Here is a 14,208-nt window from a genome sequence, read left to right as displayed (position 1 = left end):
ACCGTTATGGGCGGACTACGTTAACGTTCCAACGAAAAGGAATTCTTTTTGTCCTGGGTAAGATCAGGTAGAGAGAAGAAAAAAAAAAAGAGGAAGAGCTGCGAGTGAAATGGTCGACTCGTCCCTCTTGCGTAAGAGTGAGACGAGGTTTAGGGATCGGTTCGTCGAGGCGGGCCAGGTGCATTGACTTCGATCCTCGACAAACCGGATATGGGAGTCGAGTACCTGGCCTATCGCTGGGCTTTCCTCGAGCTTTGGCTTCTGTTGACCGTAGCGCCTAGGTACAGAAACATTCGACTCTGTCTTGGAAAAGAAACGAGAAAAACGAATGGTACGCAAGCATAGTTACTCGTGGTTTAACGATCTACTAGACTTTTATGGAGTATGAATAATTGATTTGTGAGAAGAACCAAGACACCTCAAACATTCAGAAAACAGGTCGAGAAACGAAATTTCGACAAAAATAAGTTTACAGTTTAAGGTACAGTGCGAGCGTGCATGCTAGAGTGTAGTTCGAAGACCTACGATGTTGTTAATTTTTTGAATTTGACCATAATTCTGTGAATTTAAATTTTTCAAGACTTAAATTACTAAGAAAATATGTATCATTAGGTTTATTAGGTTGACTTTAAATTAGATCTTAAATTTAACCGTAACAGGTTACTGAAAATTTCTATGCACGAGTAAAGTATCTTAATAGAAGATTGGTATTATTGTTAAGAAGATTCCTTGTCTAGGCGTCATTGCAACATCGCGAAGGGCCCAGTATTTAACTTTAAAGCACGAGTCGAGCGTACTCGTCCCTCCGGCTCGTTCTCTTTGTTATGCTCGGACCACGAAAGTGCAATGGCCGACCCTGAACCAAAGTCATCGGCGAAACCGACGAGCGATTCGATATTGTCTCGCTCTAAGCTTCACTTTAGCAAAATGAATCGACATAAATAACTTCTGTTGCATCGAACAAGGAATATTGTACACATCCAACAAAAATAAACATCTATAAATCCTCAAAAGTAAAGAAAAAAAAAAGCAATATTTATGTCAACCTAAGCCTAAATTTTATGTATTCATATTTATGATGATATTCTAACGTTCGCACTGTTTCTTCTGAGCAGTAAAACTGAGATTAAAGCTTCAATTGATCCAACTTATATTGTATTCTAACTCGTTAAAGTATTTTGAAGATATTATTTTATGAATGAAATTTGCAACGAATATTTGTTATACAAAAATAAACTTTCGAGCTATGTACGCCGATAACATATTCCGGTCAGAGCGAATGCTGTTCACAAGCATCGGTGGTTCAGTGGTAGAATGCTCGCCTGCCACGCGGGCGGCCCGGGTTCGATTCCCGGCCGATGCAACATCGATATTTTTGCATTTGTTTCAACAAAATATTACATAACACTTATCCTCGAACTGACGAAAATATTATATCGTCAAATAAAAAAAAAAAAAAAACAATTACAAATTATCGTCGATTTATCATTGAGAACGAAGTGTATCTAATGACATAGAAATATTTAAATAAAATATCGGATTTCATTTGACGCGACGACAAAAATACTACAGGCCTGTTGCTATTGTAATGGGAGAAAATACTTTGACCGTAGAATGGTCAACCTCGAAAGCTGTGAACCCAACACGTGTGCAGTGCGCACAGCGCCGAGCCACTTAGGCCTGGGCCACTTAAAAAGGGTCGCATTTAAAAGGCACCGTGAGCCGCTAGGCATCCTAATCGTACTCCGATCCGCATACTGTACAGCTGGGACCGTAATCCGACAACAAAGACGATTTTCCTACATCACGATAAACGTAGTAATTTTATACGCGTACATACAGAACTGCACTAATTGATCCGAATTGCCTGTTCCAAGATGCTTCTTCTATTATACCTGATTGAAATTTTCATGTCCCTTTATTAGGTCGTATGCAAAATCCGTCCCGTTAATAAATAAACTAATTGTTAGCAACATCCTCGAGCAGGCGGTGACGAATGAGACGCGGCGTTTTCTGGGAACAAAGAATCGTGATCCATTGCGATCGAAGCTAAGATAGGCTCTCTACTCGATGCACTTACGTCATGTAACTCCCTCCGCGAACAAGGACAAGGGAAGAAGGAGGACGTGGGATGGAGCAGAATCTCGAAGGAGAGTTATTATCCGATTGTTGCAACCGGCAAGACGAGACTACGTAAGGACAGCGAGAAGCTCGCGCGCAAAATAACGTCGCCTTAAATTACGACACACCGCCCAGGAAAGCGATCATTATCTCCGGTGCCATGAAACGCCACGCGGATCAGGGATTGTCCCCCTCCAATCTGATCCAGGCAATCGAATCAACGATGAATCACGATTTTATTCCCTGGCGCCGTATCGTTTTCACTCTTGAAACACCCTAATGTCCACGCTAGCCTAAGAATAGAATAATGCCTCCAGAAGGATTCGATAAAAGAGAAACTAGCTAAAACGTTCGATGAAAACGTTTCACGTGGCGTAATATTTTTAAAAAAATAGCAAAGCCGAATCCAGCTTTTTGTCTCGATAATTTTAACATCCTCGTTGCTTGGAAATTGAACGAACAACCAAGCATTCAAGTTGGAATAACAGGACAGAAATTTTGGAGCGTCACGAAGAACCGAAGGGATGGTGGCGCCGCCGCCGCGACAATAGCATACGCTCTCTCCTTCCCAGAGATGCTTCGAGACTCCCCTATTAATTAAATGTGAACGACACCGCCCGCCATTCCCTTTCATGATCACAATTTTCCCATAGCCAGCTGCATGGCATTTCATCGCGTTTCATCGTGTCAAGGTAGACTTCCCGCGAAAGTGAAAATCGAACCAACGAGATTGTATTGATCCCTCGACCTCCGCGAAGTTCATCGAGTTCGACCAATCCGCTCCCATTTTCCTTTCCCCAGAGTAAACATTACCTCCGTTCCAATCGCAGGTCCAATTTGTCCCTGCGATTGTACGAATTGATGCTAATCGAAGACGAGCAATTTCGATGGCAAAGACGTTACCTGAGAGCTATCAGTGATCGATAACATCGATAGCGAAGAAATTCAGTCGAATATCATTCGTAGAACGATTTATCACTTCGGAAAACTAAACACTAGTTGCACTTCAACGGGATTGTCTTCTATTCTACCAGAGTGTATCTACCTATCAGGGAACTTCGAATAAATAAATAAACACGGCCAGCAGGAAATTCCTCATGACTCTAGCGGATACCGGTAAAGCAATCTGCGCTGCAATTACCAGGTTGTCAGCATTCTGGAAAGTGGTTGCAGAAACGACGTCCCTCGAATTGCTCTGAACAAGCCCCTTCGTAGCTCGGCCTTGCGAGCTTTGAATACATTTTAAAGCAAGCCTCCGTCTCCCCTTGCAGAGATACTCCCATCTTCTTCGCCTTTTTTCGCCCCCCCAACCCACCGACGACCATCTTATCCAACATTCCCAGGACTTTCGGACGGCAAAACAGAATTATGCCGTAAGGTGAATTTCGCGAGGAAGCCCTACCCTTCCATGGAACTTCTTCCACGGCATGACTAAGATTGCCACCCACCCCCACCCCCCACAAAGTTCACGGTAAGACCGTAACAATAGCTATTAAGTAGTTTGTTTGCAGTAAGAAATTTGCTTCGAGGCTACCAGCCCCAACCTTCGCTCGACCCTGCTCGCCCTGAAGGATCTCAAGCCTTCGAGATTCAGGCTTTAACAACTCCGAGACAAAAGTCGTCTAGGCGAGGTCCAATTGTCGCTATACTTCGAGGGTTTCGACGAAATATACTTATTTATGCGAACAAAGTGAGTTCAAATGAAAAAATTGTGAATGTAAATTCGAAGGACAAAGAATCTTCCGGGGTACGACGTAGAGATTATAAGACCCGCTGACTCGGACTCTGAAGTGCGAGGATTTATTATGTTTACGTTATCTGTCTGCGCACTCCCATCTGACTAATTCGTTAGCGACATTATCACTCGCCTGCAACAAACATAAAGATTCTTTTTTAAGAATACTACAGCAATTGATGTAGATCTAGTTTAACAAAAATGGCGCAGAAACCCTAAACGTGTTAAAAATGCTACAGCACCTCCGAAAATTCTCGTCGCTGTTATGGTTTTGTTTTTCTTGCGTTCGACTTAGAACTCGCTTAATTTGCTTTGGACAAAGTCCCCGAACAATCGATATTATAATCCGCCTTCTATCGCGGAATTACGTACCGAGGGAAGTCCCAACTATGCGTTATATCCAATTTCAGAGTTGCCGAACTATCCGCGTGGCTCAAATAATTATGTTAGTTATACAAACTATAAATCACTTTCGACCGCAGAATTCACTTTGCGGTTGTTTGACGTTCCATCCTTGTGTCTTTCGAACTTCCCAAATCGAACGTCTAATTAAAATGCCGTCTCGCCGGCTCCTCTTTGCTTCATTAAAACTTTACGCGCGGAATCCGCCAATAAACGTTCGCGAATTCGAAGAAAGTAGATAAATTTTAATAACAGTTCCGCGATTAGGTGCTCCGAATGGAATCTGTCTTCCTATCCATATTTTCCGTGTCTCGAGTTATCCAGCCGTCTCGTCAGATCCAACCGGATACAATTCCGAATCTCAAGCCACGATTCCGCGATGCCCTCTTCCTCCTGCTTTTTATCGTTTCATCCCCGTCACGTTTCCAACCGTTCCGCCAGCTTCCAGACAGTCGGGAACAAAGAGCTGGAAAGTTCTGCCGTCATGCGATTTGTCATTCGCTCGCGTGTGTCTGCCATTTTACATCTACCATCCTTGCTTCCCTCTCGTTTGGTCTATGCCCCTTGTAGGCCAGGGTTTCCCAACATTTTCCGACTATTGACCCAACGTGGCGGAGGTCGTAACTCTGCAAGTTTTTCAAATTGTACGATGGAACGAGTCGCTCGAAGAGTCTCGCTTTCGCTTTCTCTTCCGATCATCACTCTTGTCTCTTCGTCTCGACTGTATCCGACTTATTTCTCTCCACCGTTTCCAACGGTGCGCTTCCTGCACGTGTCCCTTCGACTTTGCCTCATTTCTGTCGTCGCGTGGGTGGCTCTAGCTGAGTAAATAGAGCAGAAGGTTACGGAAGGAAGGGACTTCAAACTCATCCGTAGTCGTCTTTGAAAATCGAGTTATGAAAACAGCTGATTCGGGAGTAACAGTCTCCTCGTGAAAGTAACACGATTCTTTTGCTAGTAAATTTTGCTGGGGCCAGTAAAAACTGTTTGAGAACCCCTGACGCGCACAATTACTGACCTAGGTATACGGGATAATCGATATGCGCGACCAGGCGAGGAAGTTACGGTAAAAGCAAAAGCATAATTTACAGGAAATTAAACTTTAAACAACCGTAAAGCCCGTTAAGATTGATTAATTCGTTACGGGCTCGCGGGGTTTATGATCGTTTTTATGTCATAAATTTACGGGTTCTCCATTGTTAGGCCAGCCACCGCGGCTCCAGGGAAAATTACGTCGTTCGGAACCGTACATCTCCGTTGTTTCGCTCGCGAGTAATAGCTTTCTGGGAAACTCACCGTTAAAGCGTGCCTAAATCGCGATTCATCGGTTTATTATCCTCCCTTTAAAGCTATTTTACCAACAACTCGGTAGATTACATCGCCCGATGGCGTTGATAGCGGCAAATTAAATTCTACAGGCTAAGCATTCATTTATAATAATATTTTACGCGAAACAGTTCTCCGTTATCACTTGAAACTCCTCGTCCGGTCTTCCAGGTCTACATCGTCTTTGTTTTTTAATTCAAAAAGTGTTTGTACCACTCGAACGGGACGTAACATTAACAAACAAACAATCTGCTACCCGAACACCCAAAAGTGAAAGAACACCCGAAACCCTCTACTTTGAATCCAAGACTAAATTGCTCGATTTCCTACCGAGCCTCCTTCCCCAAACCAAAATTCCATCTCCACGCCTCGTTTCCTCGAGTCTCGAATCCCCCTCGAGTCTCGATGGCGGCTTCCAAAAACAAGCTCTCGCCGAAGCCAAAAGAATCGCGAGCCGAGAGCGAGGAGGAAGAGAAAGAACGACGACAGGCGAACGCGGAGGGGCGGCCGTGTGCTGTGTCACGTGCGTGAACGTTCCGAGTAGGGGGTGTTAGAGAGGGAGGGAGGCGCTTTGGCGAGTTAGAAACGTGCAACAGGAACGAAGAGTGCACGCATCTGTTGCCTGACGGTAATTGCAGCAGAGGGCCAGATAGGTAGGCGACGACGCACACGTGCCCGACCAAGTGTACACGAAACCGGTACAACAGCTAGCGCGCGTGCGTGCGACGCGCACACGCACGCGATAATCGCAGAGGACTAGGTGAACGGAACGAGCGAGAGAAGAGGGCCCTCGCCCTTTCTCGAACAGCCAAGCTGCACGGTAATTACGTGTAGGGGAGACGCCTCGATTGTTCTATGCTAGTTTTGTCCCAGGTAATAGGCACGTACGTGTCCGGTGGCTGCGAGGGTGGAAGGGATTTTCATGGCTGCCGCGAAGGTGTCCCGCGGATCCGCGGAAAAAGGACAGCTGGTTAACATCGACGTTCCAATGGAAAGATAAAGGAGATAAACGGGGCGACACGTCGAAACGAACGACTCCCGGTGAGAACGTCGAGTACGGCTGGGGGATGGAAAAGTATAACGAACGGGTGTTTCGAAATGTAAAGGTGATTGTGGTGTAATAAGATTCTTTTCGAGCGCACAATGGAATTTTATATGAGCTCGCTCCTTTCATCGAAACGATGAGTGCGAGAGGCTTTTCTGCTCTGGTTATTGGGAGCCGAAGTATTTCTAGAGTGCGCGTTTCTTATTATTCGAGGAGTATCCCTCTGTTACGACGCTAGATTAGAGCTTTGTGGTGCGTAGGGTGCGTAGGGTGCGTGGCACAGGTGTTGTCTGATAAACTCTTGGCTTGTTTAAAGCGTGGCGATTACGGTATGGATAATACACTATTTACATTGAACAAAAAAGGTAAGAGTTAAAGAGACACTACAATCATAGATATTCCCAAGTTTCGATCACCCTACGAGACTCCTTTTAAACGTACAATACGTTTGTTTAAAATTAAGGGTTTATTGCGCCACTTTCCTTCGTTCGCTTCGTTTATTACTCGAATGGAATGTTTTTAATGCCAAAGAAAAACGCAATCCAACCCATCCAACCAGATATAAGCTATCAGAACAGCGATCGCGTAAATCTCAAACGGAATCGTACTCGATAGAGAATATTTTCCAGTCCGTAAAAAGGGCATAAATCTCGAATATGGTCGGAGCGTGTGTAGAGATAATTTTATTACGCCTCGTATCATAAGTTACTCTTTGGGCAGTCAGCCAAGCATCCCCTGGTCCTTTGCGACCTTTGCGTGCGTTCGCGAAAAGCTTGGCCCTCTTGGTGACTCGTCGCGAAAAATCTATTCCCGATAAAAAGAAAAAGTAAAAATAAAAAAAAAGCGTCGAGTCGCCAACCAAACCCGCGGAAACGATTTGACGAGGATTGGGCGAGGCGGTAGATTCTCCCGCAACCCGATACGGGTTTCGAGCATGGTTGAGCCATGGTTCAAAGGTCGTTGCCCAAGGACACGCATGCACCGATGCACCATAACGAAGTTCAGTTGCTCGCATAGGTGTGCACAAGAGCACTGTTCGACCGTGATGCTCGTCAGGTTAATTGAATTTATGGCCCGATATTTCGAGCATGAGCGATTACGATCGACGATAAACCTCGGCGCGAATCTCCCGCGGAGGATCCTCGTTAACGAACGAACAGGGGTCGAACAATGCAACGTGATCGGTGATCCGGTTTTTCGATTCTCCAAATTCGACGCGCGGGCACCACGAACCCGGGGGTCATCAAGAACTATCTTGGAGGAGGGTCGTCGAGGATGCAGAAGAGCGGTGCACAAGGAGATCGATAATTGTGAACGAAACGCACACAGAAGTGGACAAAATTGACGGACCAAGTCCGATATCTTCGATTTGTTATCATTAATATGTTCATTAAGGGAGCATTCAAGTATGGATCTTTCAAGAATCTATTTTTCTTAAAGCACCACTGAAAATATATCACGAGTCAACGTCTGTGCTTTATAAACGGTCTACAAAAATCCGAACCGAAAGGAAGGGAACATATGTAATTGGGACAAATTGGTCGTGACTCCGAACCGACAGAGTTTTCTTCGCGCGAGCTAACAAGGATCGCATTGAAAGCGGCACGGAATTTCTGACGGTAATCCAAGCTGAATTCCAGATACAACACAGCGAACGATGCTGACTGAGGCCCGATCTTTAGCCTTAGAATTTCCAGGCGGGGGGTCGGAGGCTCGCATTCGACCCAGAACTTGGTCGAGCCACCGTCGCGTCATAAACTCTATTCGAAATTGTTCGTATGATTGAAATAGTTTGGGCAACGAATCGAAAACGTCCGATTCACTCATGGACTCCGAAGTATTGAACGGTCGAGTATAGACGACCCAAAAGTACGAAGACGACTCGAAATATTTTTTAATACGCTTTTGTAATAACAAAGAAGCGACCGGGCAAGACCAAAGACAGGAAGATGGCGTGTCTACATTTTGAATAGAGAACTCGAAGCGACGCGAGGCAGCACGAAATTAAACTAACGGCCTCCCCCAGGAACAAATGAGCCTCTTAAGACAGAAGGATCGTTAATGCGTGCAACACGCCGAGATGCACCGGTGTGGACTCGTTTCTCCGAGGAATCTCATTAACCGGGTTGCTCGATGACTCGACGCACGTTAATGCCTTACACACACGTTCCCACGAATCGGCATCAATCACTGTCGAGCCAGCGACTTCAAACGTTCCACGTCCACGCGTGATTTATATGCACCGATGCTAATGCCCGCTGCAACCCTGCAGGAGAACTCCCGAAAGAGAGAAAACCGATTTTCACGGCGAAACGAGGGGTTTTCGGCGCGCCATTCTCATTTTCATACCTTTCTAAAGGCTACCCTCTGTGTAGACACGATTTTGGAGCCTGAGGTATATAAATAACATTTTGGTATATTAATTTTAATTTTAAGCAATTATTTAAACCACGATCTCTCCGAATTGAATTTCAAGCCAACAATGAGATAGAAAACACCGCTCGAATAATTACAATTCTTAACCCCAACAGCATTTATAGATCCCCGCTACGATTTGAAACACACGGATGTTTTTTTGTTTTTTGGTCAAAAGGAATAGCGAGTTAATTTCGCGTTCCATTCGAACGGAAATTTGTCGACCAGAGACGAGTTTTCTCAGGAAGAAATTATTCGAGGTAATTAACCGCGATAAAATACGAGCCGGCTGTAGATCACGTGAAGGTTTTATCAGCCCTCTGGAAAATTCGCGTCGATACGATCGTATCGTCGTCAGAATTTATATTTTCCCCGCGTTACGCGCGCGTTCCTCTCGTACGCGGAAGTGTCATACACGGCAAGCCGTGTATTTGCATGCAGAGAGACGTACTGGTGCGTGCACGCGACGCTCTCCTCCTTCCCAAGTGTGCGAGAATATTTCGCATAAACCACGGTGCATGAACCGTGCTGACGAGATTCGTGGACGCCGTTCCCCCGTAAAATTGCAAAAGCTTGTATCAGCTTGTAAGCTGCGCCTCGATCGTGTATTTTCTCGCTTGCGACGTTCGACGCGATTTCTGCGCGCCCGCGAAGATACGAAATATAAATTTCCGATTAAATTCGAACGATAACGGTTCCCATCGCCTACGCGATTAATTTTGTTCCGGCTGTGTCAGAAACAGAAAAGAAAAGGGGTACGATAAAAGAAGAGGAGAATACAAATATTAGAAGTGGAAGAAAAAATAACTAAAATTCTTGATTAGTTCTTCCTTTCACTCTCGATCATTTCCTCCAGTTTCTTTGTTTCTTCCCTCTTCTCCAATTCCGTGAGTTCCCCTTTTTACCCCGATATCCTTTCCCGTAATTTCTGGTAATAATAAATTTATTCTCGTAAGATCCGAAGAGGGTCTAGAAAACGGGGGCAGAAACGCGGATTACTTATTAAATTCTTAATCCAACAGCGATCGCGGTGTGTGTACACACTGGTCTCTTCTCGATTTTCCATTTTCTAATCATTTTACGCCAGCGAGCGATTCATTAGAGGGGGAGGCAAAAAGAACCGTTCCAACTGTACACGACCACCACTTTTCATTCGAAATACACCCCTCCCCACGCACACGCACGAGGGATGTTCGTAAACGGGAGGTACAACACCAGCAACATCGACCCGCAAAACCTGCCTTCCCGTCGAACCCCGCTCCTCATCTCTCGCGACCACCCTTTGTCACCCTCGAGCAACGGCCCATTTCACCCTCCCCGTCAGTTTCGCTCGCCTACCATCCCTCTTCGTGCAATTCCTCTTTCCTCGGTCCTAGTCCTCGCTCCAGCCTCCAACCTAACCCCCTGTTGTTTCTTTTTCTACTCCCAGCGATACATCCTGCAACACTCGCCATTGTTTCCCTTCTTCCCGACGTTTCGGGGGTGGGACTTGTTTTTAATCTTCCCGATAATCTCCTGCGTTCAGATCGGATACAGGGTAAGCGGAGAAGAACAGAAGCTAAACATCCAATCGGTTAAGTGAAAGATTTTCTCTCATTTTCTCGCGTGAAATTGCGTCGACGATTGTCGGGTTTCGCAACGATGCGAACTCGTTTTCAACCCGACACCGCTGAAAACTACAAAGAGACATTTCGTATCGCGCGCTTCGCGAATTCGTATCGAGTTTCGGGATGAAATCCGACTCCGCGCACTCGCGACGAGTGTACCGACTTGGTGATCATACCGCACACGTGTGCCACCGATAATTGCTTCGGTAGGAATAATCTCCTGGTGCTGTAATAACCAAGGAAAGGGGTCTGATATTCGATGGAATAAAAATTCGATAAAATCATCGGGTGAAAAAGAAATGTATTGAAATTCGAAGGGGAATAAAAATCAGCTAAAAATTGAAGCGTTGCATGATCAACTATACATATAGATACATGGATATTCACAACCAACTCATAGCTAATAGATACCGTAGTAGAATCATCGCACAAACATCTTAGTCGTAGCTTCCGAATTCTCGACTTTTTAGCGCTTACTTATTCTTTATCTTACAAGTTCGTCCGTCCGCTGACCACAGCAACCGAAATCTCACCCTCGCCTATATAGACCCACTGTATTTTTGACCTGCAGCTCAGACCTCTGTAGCTTATACTTACGTGCGGAACGTGTCGCTGTTGTTAATAAATTCTTCCAAATAGTAAAACAAATGCGTTGTTCGTAAACTCCCGACTCGGGATCCAACAGAAGTTCCCTTCTGGTAGGTGCGACGGCACCGCCGCTGCTGTCGCGTCTGGTCGCAGTGGCGGCGGCGCCATTGCGAGTAAAAAGCGGCTCGTGCTCCTTAGCACGTGTTTGGCCCGAGATCTCATGCTTTACGCGTTCTGCGAGCTGCGCAACAGAGGCGAGAGCGAATATTCCTTTCGCAACGGCGCTGGTGCATTAGTCTAATTGAAATCCGGATGGCGTGGCGCGCGTGACCGTACGCTATCCCGTGCTGTCACGCTTCCAAATAGGTATAGGCGTGCCATAGACGTGCACCAAGGGTTGCTCGCTTGGATCGCACCGGGCGACGCGACCGACGTCGTTGCATCACTCGTCACGACGATGTTAATGAAATTCGAGCGGCGTCTTCTCGCGGCCGGAGATGGGCAAACTTCTTCCACGGAGAACAGTCTCGAATAACCGTGAAAGGACTAGCTACCTTCCATCTCGTATTTCAATTAGAATTATAGAGGGTTTTCCAAAAGGAGTGGCAATAGTCGATCTGGTAATAATCAATTATTTGCCAGTATATTGCCAGTATTTGCCATGAATAAGAATTTGGAACAGCGGGAAGCTTGTGGATGAGATTTCATTTAACTAAAAATCCGTGAAACTTCTCCAGAGTCCAAAGGTACTTTGCAGAATCGATGAAAGAAGCGTCTCGTGTCCCGACTAACCATGAATCAGCGAATCATTTAAACGTGTTACTCATCGCATTCTATTTCAACGTTTAAATTCATGGGAAGTCTTAGTCATCTAAGAACAGAGGGGGTCGTTTAATGTACCGGGTGTCGAGGAAACTTCCTGAATTTCGAGACTTTATTCCACTCACCTTGTGAATAAAAAACAGAAACGACAAGATGACACGAGAACGAATGTTTCTGTATCGAATTGGAAATACTATAAACTCGTGGAAGAATGTCTAGCAAGGTTAGAGCCGGTACCGTTACCATTCTCTTTCGCGGTGGTGGTGAACAATAGCTTGTTGCACTCGAGTTGGACTGACATTATATGCAGCGACAGCAGAAAACTAACGAAACTTTAATTAATACGAATGTGTTCTCTGGGTGACTTGAGTGTTTATGCTAAAACAGCGGCGTCATGTATACGACCCTAAGTCACGCGTGTTAAATCTCTTTAGGTATGCATTGCAATGTATGTACGTAGACTTCGAGATTATTTTTACGTAAATACTATTTCGGAAAATATGTTTATTCTTGTGAAAATGTGTTTATTCTTCTAACTAGCTCGAAACATCGCTCGCACAAAAATTCAGAAAAAGGTTAATTCCGTATCGAGCATTCCTCCAACATGACCAGCGCGCGTTCGCGAAAGTAATCGCACGTCGCCAAGCATGCTCGCGAAAAAAAAAAGACGTCTCTAGATGACAAAAAGTGGGAAATAATCGTCGCGTGACGGGCACGATTGCAGACGAACGATAAACTTGAAATCGTAGACAGAATTAATCGTCGCCGCGAGCAAAACCGCCGAAGCTTGATCGCTAAACGCGAGACTCTCGTCTCCAATGGACAAACGTACTTTCTAAATGCGTGCCCTGTGCGCGCATGCGCCGGGAAAGTAAAATGACGTACGCACGTATATATACTTTCTCTGCGTGGCTCTGATCCTTACGGGAACCCCCACGGAGCACCAAACCGACCATTCCTAGGCTATCTACGACTAGTGAAATTAATCATTTTTACTTTGCTCAGTTGCGAGCATGTTAGGCGACTTTGAAAATTATAAACTGGCCCCCCCTATAGCTCTGGTACCTCGGGATCGCTAAACTCGTACCGTAGCTACGATCAAACGTAGCTACAGTACCCGAGAGCGAAGATTAGAAATGTTACGTACCGTATTGCGAATAATAATCTTTCGCTGTACCATAAAAAGTCCTACCGTAGTGAAATAATTTCTTTTCTCGTGGCATTTGTGGAAAGACGAGTTTCCATTCGACAAAAATTCTCTGTACCCGTTGTCGAACGTTCACAGACCCGTACAGCCGTCTCCACGGTACAGTGGTTAAGAATCGCTGTATTAACGGGAAATTAAAGTGCGACGCGCACCAAGTATTTCTCCAGCATCATAAATGGACCGGTTCTAAAAATAACCGCGTGGTTTTATGGCGCGGCCGTTACAACCGCCATCGTCCCGAAATATCCGAGTGTATCAACACTTTAAGGATCGGTGCAACTGCATTCTTGCTCCGTGAAACCGAAAGATATCGTCATCGAACCGGCCACTGCGAATCACTAGGAAAAGAGCGAAAGAAAATTTTAATACGCATCGACTCGAACCGTTCCGATGTCAAGATTCGATACCTTCCCTTTTGGTTATCAACAATATCAAGTATCGTTAGTTGGACCGCGGATGCTTATCCAAATACTTGCTTTTACGGAATCGAATACAGACTCGAGATTTAAGCGAACGTCTTGTCTTCTAAATGGTGTAACATGTATAATATTATTGTTGTTATTATTTTCTATTATCTTTCAGCGCTTCCTATTTTAAAAAGTCTATGTAAGTCAGGGTATACTTATCACGAGCTTATACGCCTTTGTATACTTATCACGAGCTTCCACAGAAGATTATCGAATACCTGCCGATTCGAGTACGTAGTTGGATCTCTGCGATAAACCGTTTCGCGCGATGAAATCCTCCAGCGACGGAGGTGCACGAAATCTCGAAACGGAGCGAGTGTTTACGCGCGGCGAACGAGAGCGAGCCCACGCGATTTGTTTTCTTCCTGCTGTCCGTTCTCCATTTAGTCTTTTTCTCGGCCTTGATCGCTCCGCCGTGGAGCAAGGACCGTGGTGAAAAAGGAAAGGAGTACACACGCGGGAGAAGAAGCAAG

At 45.3% G+C, this 14,208-nt stretch overlaps 1 protein-coding gene and 1 non-coding gene across 2 annotated transcripts in view; one reads left to right on the top strand and one right to left on the bottom strand.

The window, feature by feature from the left end:
• The window catches only part of LOC128877551 (zinc finger SWIM domain-containing protein 8 homolog), a 77,351-nt gene that overhangs the window by 57,558 nt on the left and 5,585 nt on the right, over positions 1-14,208 (bottom strand). The gene's annotated exons all lie outside the window — the stretch shown is intronic.
• On the top strand, positions 1,293-1,363 carry Trnag-gcc (transfer RNA glycine (anticodon GCC)). The gene has a single exon. It is a non-coding gene; the product is annotated as a tRNA-Gly (tRNA).

This window comes from Hylaeus volcanicus, chromosome 5 (assembly GCF_026283585.1).
Source record: "Hylaeus volcanicus isolate JK05 chromosome 5, UHH_iyHylVolc1.0_haploid, whole genome shotgun sequence".
Lineage (NCBI taxonomy): Eukaryota > Metazoa > Arthropoda > Insecta > Hymenoptera > Colletidae > Hylaeus > Hylaeus volcanicus.
The sequence above is the reverse complement of the archived record's forward strand: the minus strand, read 5'-3'. Positions and strand labels throughout refer to the sequence as shown.